This window comes from Heterodontus francisci, chromosome 5 (assembly GCF_036365525.1).
Source record: "Heterodontus francisci isolate sHetFra1 chromosome 5, sHetFra1.hap1, whole genome shotgun sequence".
Lineage (NCBI taxonomy): Eukaryota > Metazoa > Chordata > Chondrichthyes > Heterodontiformes > Heterodontidae > Heterodontus > Heterodontus francisci.
In genome coordinates this window covers 50,460,771-50,475,218 of record NC_090375.1, presented here as the reverse complement: position 1 = coordinate 50,475,218, position 14,448 = coordinate 50,460,771, and the positions used below count along the sequence as shown (strand labels likewise).

The 14,448-nt window shown below is 50.1% G+C and overlaps 1 pseudogene; it reads left to right on the top strand.

Annotated features, from left to right (window-relative positions):
- The first annotated feature begins 249 nt into the window (after positions 1 to 249).
- On the top strand, positions 250 to 378 carry LOC137370359 (U2 spliceosomal RNA; annotated as a pseudogene).
- The last annotated feature ends 14,070 nt before the right edge of the window (positions 379 to 14,448 follow it).

Genomic DNA, 14,448 nt, shown 5'->3' with positions numbered 1-14,448 from the left:
CTTACTTTAATACTAAAATATAAATAGCTATGTATAAACAATTTAATTTTTCATGATGCATCTATTCCTTTGGCGACGTGTGAGTTGGATATCCTATGGCTGGTGTAGTCAGAAAGCTAAAATATAAATGGTGATAACTGGAGTACAGTCATAAGGATAGGTATTGGTGATTGTACTACAGCAGAGATTAAAGACTTTGGCTGGAATTTTTCATTGGGTGGGAAGGCCCGTCCACTAGCTGAAAAGTCGATGGCCCTCTCGGCCTTTTGGCTAAGATCAAGCGTAGTATCTGTTCTTGTCAGTACTTACTTGGTGGAGAAGAAAGCATGATGCTGGGTAGGCTTTGAGTAAAATGGCTAAAACCAATCTTCAAGCTTCAGGTCAGGGAGTGCGGAACACTGTTCAGGTGGTGGTGAAGGACAAGGAAGGAGATGCACCGGTCAATCGCACCTTCTTCATCAAGAAAATCCTCATCGATTGCTGTGGATTTCAGGCTACGGCCATCTTCTGCCTGCAGGATTTCCCCAGCAGTGGATATTTTGACATGACGTTCAAGAATGTGGCGGGATTCATCAAGTTCCTGAAGGTGTTCAAGGAGAAAGGGGACCAGGCGCCGCTGTTGATCCTCACAGTGGAGCCACTCTTCACGCTTCCGTCACAACGGGACCGGGTGGTGACGATTCACCTCTACAACCCCCATGTTCCGGTGGTGGATGTATTCACCTTTCTCGCCAGGTACATCGAGGTGGCCGGCAGCAGCACTGATGTCAAGGACCCCTTTGGGATTTGGACCAGCAAGCAGCAGGTCAAGGTGACCTTGAAGGTCGATGCCAATGGAGCCATTATCCACCCTCCTTCCAGCTTCGCTATCGGGGGAAGTCGAGGCTTCTTGGTCCACGCTGGGCAGCCCAGAGTTTGTCGCACCTGTGGCAAATCTGGTCACGTGGCAACTAACTGCAGCACGGTTGTCTGCAAGAACTGCAAGGAGGAAGGCCATCAGACCAAGGACTGTAAGCAGACTAAGTGTTGCAACTTGTGCGGTGCGGCAAGCCACCTCTACAAAACCTGCCCCAAACACTGCCTCAATTATGCTCAGGCGGCAAGGTCCAAGGAAAGGCCGGGAGAAGGTACAACGAAGGCGTCCAGTGCTCGAAAGGAGATAAGCAACCTTCTCTGCAGCGAGGAAAGTATCCCTGAGAAGGAGAAGAAAGGGGAGGCAGCTGAGACCAGAGACCCAGCACCTACCCTGCGCCCGGAAATTCCTCCTCCACAGACAGAATCAATGGAGGAGGAGGCAGCAGATGGACAAACAGGTCAGTGGCAAGTGGTACAAAGAAGAACCACAAAGAAAAGACCTCCAAAAGCGGAACAGGCCACCACCCAAACCAGTGGCAAGAGGAGGTTCCGTCTGAGACAGACTACGGCAGCTCCTCTTCACTGGACGAGAAAGTGCTGGAACGACGGCCCCTTCAAAAGAGGCGGCAGAACTCCAAGGGGCTGGAAGATAAAGCATCCCAGCCCCCAGGCACTGGAAACTGTGATGGGCCCGCGTGACCCAACCCCAAAGCGCCACACCGAACGACACGGCCAGCGCATCCCAGCTCCGGGACACCGAGAGCAAAGACACATCTGGCGCACCTCAGCTCCGGGAAGCCGGGAGCAGTGATGGTTTCGAGGAGGAACAGCAGAGGACAACCCAATCCTTGCTGCCTACAAGACCCCCCCGATGTCACCCCAGCGGAACAAACCCTGCATGAAAAACCAGGAGGGGTTTCTGAGCCCAACAAATGTGAAACAGCTTGTGCACACTATGGGTATGCAGAAACATCCCGAAGGACTGGGACTAGCAAGGACAAATGGTATGGGAAGCAACACTAACTTAAAAAAAATGGGTATAAGGATTGCTTCCATTAATGTGCATAGCATTAAATCCACTCCGCGATGTGTTTCAACCTTGGATTACCTCGCCAAGGTCAAAGCTGACCTACTGTTTCTGCAGGAGTGTGGAATACCACACCTCAGCACCTACAGGCAATGGTCGCAATGGTGGTCCCAGGGGCCATCGATCTTGTCAGGGTTTAATGATTGCCGTTCCTCGGGCCTGGGTATTCTGCTGCGGGGAGGTAACTTCACCATCTCCGAAGTTAAGGAGGTGGTGGGCGGTCGCCTCCTCGTAGCAGACGTAATATACAACAATGCTCCGCTCCGGTTGATCAACGTGTATGCCCCGGTTCAATGCAGTGAGCGGCTGACCGTCTTCCAGCAGCTCCCACCACTGTTGGCGATGTCCAGGCTGGTCATCCTAGGCGGTGACTTCAACTGCATCATCAATGCAGCTGGACGATCTGGCAGAGATGACAGCAAACTGGACGCTACGTCCAGATTCCTAATAGAAACAGTTAAAGATGCCAAACTGCACGACATCTTCAGCAAACCTGCAGATGGAGCGCAGTGCAGATACACATGGTCAAGATCGGACAGGTCTGCCCGTTCCAGGATTGACTTCCTGTTTGTGTCCCGTGCTGTCACGGTCGGATCCACCGACGTCAAGCCGGTGTTCTTCTCCAACCACTGCCTCTTACTCGCCGACTGTCACTTACAGGACGACCAGCTGGTTGGCAGGGGAACATGGAAGCTCAATGCTACACTGCTAACCCCAGAGAACGTTGAGGAACTCAAAAGGGATTACAAAGGTTGGAGAACTGTAAAGCCCCTCTTTGAGTCTCCAGTTCACTGGTGGGAGGCGATCAAGGAGAACATCAAGAGGTTCTTTATCTTCAAAGGTGTTCAGAGGGCAAGAGAGAGACAGAGGGAAATGTCCCGACTCCAGAAAAGTATGCAAAATCTGCTCCGGCTGCAGTCGATGGGGGTCGAGGTCAAGGAGGATCTCCAAGAACTGAAGAGCCAGCAGGCCTCGCTCTTTGCCATGGAGGCCTCCAAGATCATCTTCCGGTCCAGAGTCCACTCCATCGAGCAGGATGAGACGTGCTCGCATTACTTCTTCAAATAGGTACACAGAGAGAGCTCTGTTATCAGAAGCCTGAAGGAAGAGGATGGCTCGGTAACGTCTTCGCAGTCCGACATACTAAGGATCAGCAAATCCTTTTGTGCTGGGCTGTATGATGCGAAGCCCACAGACAGCAGAGCCTCCCAGTCCTTCCTGTCATCTATCACAGAGGTCTTAGATGACGGCACGAGGGAGAGACTGGACAAGCCGCTAACTCTGGACGAGCTGACAAAGGCCGTCGAGTCCTTCAAGACGAGTAAAACTCCCGGAAGCGATGGCTTACCGGTTGAGTTGTATTCGGCCCTGTGGGACTGGGTTGGCCCAGACCTGCTGGAAGTATACGAGAGTATGCCCCTGGCCGGCAGCATGTCAGGATCCATGAGGAAAGGTATCATCACCCTCATCTACAAGCAGAAGGGGGAGAGGGCAGAAATCAGAAATTGGCAGCCCATCTCACTGCTTAATGTTGACTACAAGATTCTGTCCAAAGTCATAGCCAGTCGAGTCAAGTCTGCTCTGGAGTCGGTGATTCACCCTGATCAGAACTGTACTGTACCCGGCAGGAAGATCTCTGATAGTCTCGCGCTACTCAGGGATACGATCGCCTATGTATGGGACAGGAGGGTGGACACCTGCCTCATCAGCCTGGACCAGGAGAAGGCTTTTGACAGGATATCGCACACCTACATGATGGACGTGCTTTCCAAAATGGGGTTTGGGGAGGGAATCTGCAATTGGATCAAACTGCTCCACACAAACATCAGTAGCGCAGTCTCAATCAATGGGTGGGAACGGGAAAGTTTCCCGATCCAATCTGGAGTCAGACAGTGCTGTCCTCTCTCCCCTGTCTTGTTTGTTTGCTGTATTGAACCCTTTGCTGAGTCTATTAGGAAGGATGCGAGCAAAAGAGGGGTGACAATCCCAGGCAGCGGAGGCACTCAGGTTAAAACCTCCCTGTACATGGATGACGTCGCCATCTTCTGCTCCGATCTGCTGTCTGTGCGCAGACTGATGACCATCTGCAACCAGTTCGAACTGGCCTCGGGAGCCAACGTTAACCACGGCAAGAGCGAGGCCATGTTCTTTGGGAACTGGGCTGACCGATCCTTTGTCCCCTTCACCGTCAGGTCAGACTACCTGAAGGTGCTGGGGATATGGTTCGGAAGGGCCAGGGCGTGCACCAAAACCTGGCAGGAAGGTGTAACCAAGGTACAACACAAGCTGAGCATGTGGGAGCAGCGATCTCTCCATTGTGGGTAAGAACCTGGTCATCAGGTGCGAGGCGCTCACGTTGTTGCTGTATGTGGTGCAGGTCTGGCCCATACCCCACTCCTGCGCTGTGGCGGTCACCCGAGCCATTTTCCGCTTCATCTGGGGATCCAAAATGGACCGGGTCCGGAGGGACACGATGTTCAAATCTCTGGATAAGGGCGGGAAAAATGTACCCAACGTCGCCCTCATCCTGATGACCACCTTCATGTGCAGCTGCATCAAGCTGTGTGTAGACCTCCAGTACGCAAACTCCAAGTGTCACTACGTGCTGAGGTTCTATCTGTCCCCGGTGTTGCGAAGGATGGGCCTGGTCACATTGCCGCGGAACGCTCCATGCAGTTGGACTGTGCCGTACCACCTATCCTTCGTGGAGCAGTTTCTGCGGATAAACACCTTTGACCACCGATCCATCAGGCAGTGGTCTGCACGGAATGTCCTCAAGGCCCTACGGGAAAAGGAGAGGGTGGATCCTGTCGGATGGTTCTCCGAGCAGACCACCAAAGTCATTTGGCGGAATGCCTCATCGCCAGAACTTTCAAACAAGCACCAAGATGTAGCTTGGCTGGTGGTGAGAAGAGCCCTCCCCGTCAGATCCTTCCTGCACGCCCGAAGTCTCACCCCCTCCGCACAATGCCCTCGAGGTGGCTGTGGTGGGGAAGAGACTGTCGCCCACCTCCTTCTGGAATGTGTCTTTGCAAAGCAGGTGTGGAAAGAGATGCACTGGTTTTTGACGAGGTTCATCCTAAGCAGCTCTGTAACACAGGAGTCTGTGCTCTACGGGCTGTTCCCAGGGACGCACAGCGAGATAAACATCAACTGCTGCTGGAGGACTATCAATTCAGTGAAAGACGCCCTTTGGTCTGCCCGAAACTTGCTGGTCTTCCAGCGCAAAGAGTTGTCCACGACCGAATGTTGCAGACTGGCACATTCCAAGGTCCAGGACTACGTGCTGAGGGACGCACTAAAGCTTGGGGCAGCCGCAGCAAAGGCTCAATAGGGAAAGACCACTGTGTAAGGTTCCCCCACAAAGCTGAATGGAGGGGCTGGATCCATGGGAAACCCCTCGAACTGTATCGGGAAAATTTTGTGTGCTGTAAAATGTAAAAATGTATATGGCATGACAAATGAAATGGAAGGGTGGTGAGGCAACTCATGATTGTATTGAAGGAAACTGATGACCTTTGCACTGTTTGTAATTTTTGACGGTGCTGTTAGAAACTGGTAATGTATTTTTTACAGATTTTTATGAATAAAGTATATTTTGAAAATAAAAAAATTCGATGTCGAGCCTACCTCCACCTGGCCTAGGGAGCCAGACCGGGATTTTCTGCTCCAGAGGGCTTTAATTGGTCTTGGGCGGGATTTCCACTTTCTTGAGGCAGGACCTCCCGTCTAATGGAGCTGCCGGCCTATCAGCAGGCTGGCAGCTCTTAGTCCCAGCAGTGCCACTGGGAGCAGTGGCAAGCCATCAGAGGAAGAGGAAGGACGATCTGGCGTTTTTAGGGCCTCGCCGGCACAATTGTGGGAGTGTTGTGCATTGGGGGCAGTTGGGGCTTCGGGGGCAGCCCTCCGTGGGCAAAGGAGGCCCCCCACCCACCCACAAGAAGCTTTATGAGGCCTCAGCAGCCTGCCAGCCAAGGGTATAATACCTGCGGCGGTGGGCGGAGGCCCTTAAGTGCCAGGTAATTGGCCACTTAAGGGCCTCGATTGGCCTGGGATGGTGGGTTGTCTCTCGTTGCCGCCACTCCACGTAAATTTGTAATGGGGGCGGGAGGGGGTCAGAATGGATCCCCCCACCCACCTCCCACTCAATCTTATACCGCCCTACCTCCCCCCCCACCACTAGCCCGCTTGTTTCGGGGGTGTAAAATTCCAGCCTATGAGCTGGATTTTGTGTGGCTCCATGAGGCGGGATCAGAGGCATGGGAGGCACGGAGTATCATGATGGGTGGTTGGGGGGGAGCAGCGGGGCAGAGCGCCCATTAACTCCCCATCGCCAAGCTATCTTCCCAAAGGCGGGAGAGGCTGATGACTGCTTTCCCGACCAGAGGCCAATTGAGGCCCTTAAGTGGCCAATAAAGGACATAAGAACATACAAATTAGGAGCAGGAGCAGGCCACTCGACCTCTTGAGCCTGTTCCGCCATTTGACAAGATAATGGCTGATCTGATTGTAATCTCAAATCCACATTCTCACCTACCCCCGATAACCTTTCACCCTCTTGCTTATCAAGAATCTATCTAGCTCTACCTTAAAAATATTCAAAGACTCTGCATCCACCACCTTTTGAGGAAGAGAGTTCCAAAGACTCACGACCCTCTGAGGGAAAAAATTTCTCCTCATCTCTGTCTTAAATGGGCGACCCTTTATTTTTAAACAGTAACCCCTAGTTCTAGATTTTCCCACAAGTGGAAACAATCTTTCCTCATCGACCTTGTAAAGACTCCTCAGAATCTTATATGTTTCAATCAAGTCGCCGCTTACTCTTTTAAACTCCAGTGGATATAAGCCTAGCCTGTCCAACCTTTCCTCACAAGACAACCAGGTATTAGTCTAGTAAACCTTCTCTGAACTGCTTCCAACACATTTACATCCTTCCTTAAATAAAGAGACCAATACTGTACACAGTACTCCAGATGTGGTCTTACCAATGGCCTGTATAACTGAAACATAGGCCGGAATTTTATGCTGGGCGGACGGGAGCCGGACTCCGACGTAAATGTCGGTGCCGAACCCGCTTCCGCCCAGCCTGAGGATCCGTCCCGTATTTTACGGATCCCCAGCCTTTAATTGGACTTCCACCCACTTGAGGAAGGAGGTCCCGTCTCAGTGAGCTGCTGGCCAATCAGTGAGCCGGCAGCTCTCAGTCTCAGCAGTGCCACCGGGAACGGTGGCCACTGCTGGGACTGCAGCCCAGCCGACCGAGGAGGACGCAATGGAAGCGGGACATAAGGTAAGTTTGGTTTGCCTCACCAGGGGAATTGGTCATGCCCTGGTGAGGCTAGGGTGTTTGTTTGGGGGGAGGGGGGGCGTCTTGGATCCCGGGGTTGGGTTGGGAGGCAGGGGCGGCCCTCAATCAGGCACCCTGTGCCCGATTGCCAGGCCCGCCCCCCTGGGGTGCGGAAAGGCCGGCAGCTACAGCTGGGCGGTCTTTCACGTCCCCGGCACACCCGCTTGCCACGGGTAAAGTACCCGTGGAGGTGGGCGATGGCCCTTAAGTGGCCGTTAAGTGGCCACTTAAGGGACTCGATTAGCCTCGGGCAGTCGGGCTGCTTCTCACCCACCCCTCCCCCGCCCCCCACCAGACCTCCGTAAACTTGGTCGGAGGCAGAATCGGGACGGTTAGGCCTCCCAGAGCCTGCTGCTCAATTTTACGCCGCCCCCAAGCCACCATCCGACCCGCTGAGGTGGCGTAAAATTCCGGCCATACCCTCCCTACTTTTGTATTCAATTCGCCTCAAAATAAACAAAAACATTCTATTAGCTTTCCTAATTAATTGCTGGACCTGCATCCTAACTTTTTGTGATTCATGCACTAGGACATCCAGATTCCTTTGCATCTCAGAACTCTGCAATCTTTCATCTTTTAGATAATATGCTTCTTTTTTATTCTTCCTGCCAAAATGGACAATTTCACATTTTCCCACATTATACTCCATTTGCCAGATCTTTGCCCACTCACTTAACTTGTCTATATCCCTTTGTAGCCTCCTTATGTAGCCTACCTATCTTTGTGTCCCTTCATCCAAGTCATTTATATAAATTTTAAAAAGTTGAAGTCCCTGCACTGATCCCTGCAACACACTATTCATTACATCCTGCTAACTAGAAAATGACCCATTTATGCTTACTCTCTGTTTCCTGTTGGCTAGCCAATCTTCTATCCATGCCAAAACATTACCCACTACACCATGAGCTTTTATTTTCCGCAATAATCCTTGACATGGCACCTTATCAAGTGCCTTCTGGAAATCTAAGTACAATACATCCACTGGATCCCCTTTATCCACAGCACATGTTACTTTTGCAAAGAACTCCAATAAATTGGTTAAACATGATTTCCCTTTCACAAAACCATGTTGATTCTGCCAAATTATGTTGAACTTTTCTAAGTGCCCTGCTGTAACGACTTTAATAATAGCTTCCAACAATTTCCCCAAGACAGATGCTAAGCTAACTGGCCTGTAATTTCCTGTTTTCTATCTCCTTCCCTTTTTGAATAATGAAGTTACATTGGCTATTTTCCAATCTAATGGAACCTTCCCCGAAGCTCGGGAATTTGGAAAATTAAAACCAACACATCAACTATCTCACTAGCCATTTCTTTTAAGACCCTTTTAAGACTCTTCCTGCCGCTGCTGGGATATTACTGCCATGCGGGGAGGGCACCTTGTACCATGAAGTGACCTCCCTGCGGGCTTGGGGCTGTAGAAGAACTAATTCACTCCCCGGGACCTCTGTCCCCCTGGACTGCAAGACCACCCCCCAGCACCCCCTTGCTGGTGCATTCCAGACTGGCCGTGGTGATCCCGACCCACCTATCTCTGGTCCAGGGTTCCAGGACTGAGCTTGGGTCTAAGACCTCTGCATTACCGGCAGCAGCCACTGCTAACAGTGGCACTGCTGATACTGCTGAGCTGCCGGCCCTCTGATTGGCCGGCAACTCATGGAGGCTGGATCCCAATCTTTAAAGTGGGGGGGAGCCCGAGAAAAGGCAGAGATGGGGTTCCCCCCAACCTTTCAGCCTGGCGCTGGGAGCCCCGTCTCCTACACAAAGTTCAGCCTGATATACCCACTACTTTGTATTTTCAATTTTGATGAGGTGCTATTTGTTACTATGCCAGTGCTGAGTAGGTAAGCTGTAACTGGACACTAGTTAGAGGTGATTATGTATACAAGAAGTGTGAATAAGGTGCGAATTTCTGAATGAAATACACAGAACACACTTAAGAGGTGTGTCATGCAGGCCTCCAACTGCCAAGAATGAGGCACATTAATTTCACCACATGGGAAGAAAAGACCCGTGACAAGGAATTGCCAGGCCCCTGGCCGGGAAGACATTTTTGCATATTAGCAGTGTTGGAACATAGGAGCTATCCCCTGCTCCCATGCCATACACAGAAAAAACCTGGTCAAACCAGTAGGTCACATGACCACCCTGCTGGCTAACTTGGGGAGTTTTAAATTGTAGAGACAGTTTTTGAACTGATAGAAAGCTCTTTTGCTCCTGGATTGGAAAAGACCTCCTCTCCTCCTGTCTGCTCCCATCTCTTTCTCACGGAACTCCCAAACTCACTGAAGACATGGGAACCCCAAGAGAGAGAAAAGTCTCTTACATTGAACAAGGTTAAAGAAGAATACTGGGCCCCAACGAAAAACAAGATCGACCTACAATCTAGGACTCTACAGCAATCTCGAAGCACAGTAACAAAAGATCCTCCTCAGAGATTGCCTCAAACTTTTCCACTGTATTTTTTTCTTTTGCTCTTTTCTGTCCCTATCTGCATGTATGTTTCGCGTATGCATGCTAGCGTGGGCGTGCCGTGTATCCGTAGACGTTAACCAAATTAGAGTTTAAGTTTAAGTTTAATAAATTTTACTTTTCTTCTTTAAACCTAAGATAGCATGTTTATGCTAATTTCTTTGCCTGATAATTGGAATGCATTGAACAAGGATTTACCAAGGGGGAGCTCAGAGTGTGTTTAAAAATATAACCCTGTTGCAGTAAGACCAGTGAAGGTTGAGAGGGACCTCTAGACACCTTTCTCACCTGGTCATAACAGGTGACTTTGGAGTTGGTGTTGTTTTGACCGATTTATACGTGGGTGGTTTAGATGGTGGGTCTGTATCAGTAAAAGTGGTCATGAAGCTGTTTGATTGTAATAAAAATCCAACTGGTTCACTAATACTTTTTATGGAAGGAAACTTGTCGTTCTGACCCCAGTCTGGCCTATATAATATTTTAACTCACACCTCAAAACGTTTGACTCTTAAATGCCCATTGGCGTGGCTTAGCAAGCCACTCCATTGTATCAATATGCTATATACAGCAATTCAAGAAGAAGGCCCACAACCACCACCTTCTCCAGGCAACTATTCCAGATACCGCCATCACCATCCCCTGGTATGTCCTGTCCCACCGGGAGCACAGTGGTATACAGTCAGGAGGGAGTTGCCCTGGAGTCCTCAACATCAACTCCAGTCTCATAGCATCAGGCCAAACGTGGGCAAGGAAACCTCCTGCTGATTATTATTAGATTAGATTAGAGATACCGCACTGAAACAGGCCCTTCGGCCCACCGAGTCTGTGCCGAACATCAACCACCCATTTTATACTAATCCTACACTAATCCCATATTCCTACCAAACATCCCCACCTGTCCCTATATTTCCCTACCACCTACCTATCCTAGTGACAATTTATAATGGCCAATTTACCTATCAACCTGCAAGTCTTTTGGCTTATGGGAGGAAACCGGAGCACCCGGAGAAAACCCACGCAGACACAGGGAGAACTTGCAAACTCCACACAGGCAGTACCCGGAATCGAACCCGGGTCCCTGGAGCTGTGAGGCTGCGGTGCTAACCACTGCGCCACTGTGCCGCCCCACTACTGCTGCCTGCTCTCACCTACTGCCCCCCTCAGCTGATGAGTCAGTACTCCCCTATGTTGAACAGCACTTGGAGGAAGCACTGAGGGTGGCAAGGGCACAGAATGTACTCTGGGTGGGGGACTTCAACGTCCAACACCAAGAGTGGCTCAGTAGCGCCACTACTGACCGAGCTGGCCGAGTCCTAAAGGACATAGCTGCTAGGTTGGGTCTGTGGCAGGTGGTGAGGGAACATACACGAGGGAAAAATATACTTGATCTCATCCTCACCAATCTGCCTGCTGCAGATGCATCCCTCCATGACGGTATTGGTAGGAGTGACCACCGCAGTCCTTGTGGAGACAGAGTCCCACATTCATATTGAGGATACCCTCCATCGTGTTGTGTGGCACTATCACCGTGCTAAATGGGATAGATTTCAAACAGATGCAGCAATGCAAAACTGGGCATCCATGAGGTGCTGTCGGTTATCAGCAGCAACAGAGTTATACTCAAGTACAATCTGTAACCTCATGACCCAGCATTTCCCCCTCCACTCCACCATTACCAACAAGCTGGGGGACCAACCCTGATTCAATGAAGAGTGCAGGAGGGCATGCCAGGAGCAGTACCAGGCATACCTCAAAATGAGGTGTCAAACTGGTGAAGCTACAACACAGGACTAGAACAAAGAATAAAGAACAGGACAGCACAGGAACAGGCCATTCGTCCCTCCAAGCCTGCGCTGATCTTGATGCCTGTCTAAACTAAAACCTTCTGCACATCCGGGGTCCGTATCCCTCTATTCGCATCCTATTCATGTATTTGTCAAGATGCCTCTTAAACTTCGCTATCATACCTGCTTCCACCACCTCCCCCGGCAGCAAGTTCCAGGCACTCACCACCCTCTGTGTAAAGAACTTGCCTCGCACATCCCCTCTAAACTTTGCCCCTCGCATCTTAAACCTATGTCCCCTAGTAACTGACTCTTCCACCCTGGGAAAAAGCTTCTGACTATCCACTCTGTCCATGCCGCTCATAACTTTGTAAACCTCTATCATGTCGCCGCTCCACCTCTGTCGTTCCAGTGAAAACAATCCGAGTTTATCCAACCTCTCCTCATAGCTAATATGCTCCAGACCAGACAACATCCTGGTAAACCTCTTCTGTACCCTCTCCAAAGCCTCCACATCCTTCTGGTAGTGTGGCGACCAGAATTGCACGCAATATTCTAAGTGTGGCCCAACTAAGGTTCTGTACAGCTGCAGCATGACTTGCCAATTTTTATACTCTATGCCCCGACCCATAAAGGCAAGCATGCTGTATGCCTTCTTGACTACCTTATCCACCTGCGTTGCCCCTTGCAGTGACCTGTGGACCTGTACGCCCAGATTTCTCTGCCTGTCAATACTCCTAAGGGTTCTGCCATTTACTGTACACTTCCCACCTGTATTAGATCTGCCAAAATGCATTACCTCACATTTGTCTGGGTTAAACTCCATCTGCCATTTCTCCGCCCAAGTCTCCAACCAATCTCTATCCTGCTGTATCCTCTGACAATCCTCATCACTATCCGTAACTCCACCAACCTTTGTGTCGTCCTCAAACTTACTAATCCGACCAGCTACATTTTCCTCCAAATCATTTATATATACTACAAACAGCAAAGGTCCTAGCACTGATCCCTGTGGAACACCACTAGTCACATCCCTCCATTCAGAAAAGCACCCTTCCACTGCTACCTGCTGTCTTCTATGACAGAGCCAGTTCTGTATCCATCTTGCCAGCTCACCTCTGATCCCGTGTGACTTCACCTTTTGTAACAGTCTGCCATGACGGACCTTGTCAAAGTCTTTACTGAAGTCCATGTAGACAACATCCACTGCCCTTCCTTCATCAATCATCTTCGTCACTTCCTCAAAAAACTCAATCAGGTTAGTGAGACACAACCTTCCCTTCACAAAACCATGCTGCCGCTCGCTAATAAGTTCATTTGTTTCCAAATGGGAGTAAATCCTGTCCCGAAGAATCCTCTCCAATAATTTCCCTACCACTGACGTAAGGCTCACCGGCCTATAACTTCCTGGATTATCCTTGCTACCCTTCTTAAACAAAGGAACAACATTGGCTATTCTCCAGTCCTCTGGGACCTCGCCTGTAGCCAATGAGGATACAAAGATTTCTGTCAAGGCCCCAGCAATTTCCTCCCTTGCCTCCCTCAGTATTCTGGGGTAGATCCCATCAGGCCCTGGGGACTTATCTATCTTAATGCTTTGCAAGACGCCCAACACCTCCTCCTTTTTGATAACGACATGACCCAGACTATCTACACTCCCTTCCCTAGACTCATCATCCACCAAGTCCTTCTCTTTGGTGACCACTTGTATGTCAAACAGCGTAAGCAGCATGCAATAGACAGATCTAAGCAATCCCATAACCAACGATCAGATCTAAGCTCCGTAGTCCTGCCAAATCCAGTCGTGAATGTGGTGGACAATTAAACCACTAACTGGAGGAGGTGGCTCCACAAATATCCCCATCCTCAATGATGGGGGAGCCCAGCACACATTGCAAAAGATAAGGCTGAAGCATTTGCTACACTCTTCAGCCAGAAGTGCCGAGTTGATGAGCCATCTCGGCCTCCTCCTGAAGTCCCCAGCATTACAGATGCCAGTCTTCAGCCAATTTGATTCACTCCCCATGATATCAGGAAATGACTGAAGGCACTGATACTGCAAAGGCTATAGGCCCTGACAACATTCCGGCAATAGTACTGAAGAACTGTGCTCCAGAACATGCCGCGCACCTAGCCAAGCTGTTCCAGTACAGCTGCAACACTGGCATCTACCTGGCAATGTGGAAAATTGCCCAGGTATGTCCTGTACACAAAAAGCAGCACAAGTCCAACCCGGCCAATTACCACCCCATCAGCCTACCCTCAATCATCAGTAAAGTGATGGAAGGTGTCGTCGACAGTGCTATCAAATGTTACTTGCTTAGCAATAATCTGCTCAGTGACGCCCAGTTTGGGTTCTGCCAGGGTCACTCAGCACCTGACCTCATTACAGCCTTGGTTCAAATACGGACAAAAGAGCTGAACTCAAGAGGTGAGGTGAGAGTGACTTCCCTTGACATCAAGACAGCATTTGTCTGAGTATGGCATCAAGGAGCCCTAGCAAAACTGGAATAAATGGGAATCAGGGGGAAACTCTCCACTGGTTGGAGTCATAAGTACCACAAAGGAAGATGGTTGTGCTTATTGGAGGTCAATCAACTCAGCTCCAGGACGTCACTGCAGGAATTCCTCAGGATAGTGTCCGAAGCCCAAACTATTTTCAGCTGCTCCATCAATGACGTTCCTTCAATCATAAGGTCAGAAGTGGGGATGTTCGCTGATGATTGCACGATGTTCAGCACCATTCATGACTCCTCAGATACTGAAGCAGTCCGTGTGGAAATACAGTGTCAGCAAGCCCCCACCTGCCAAGACTGAGGCACACATTATTTTGCCACATGAACATTAAACTTAAAATTGTGGCTGGAAAGAAAAGAGGACCTATCACAAGGAATTACCAAGCC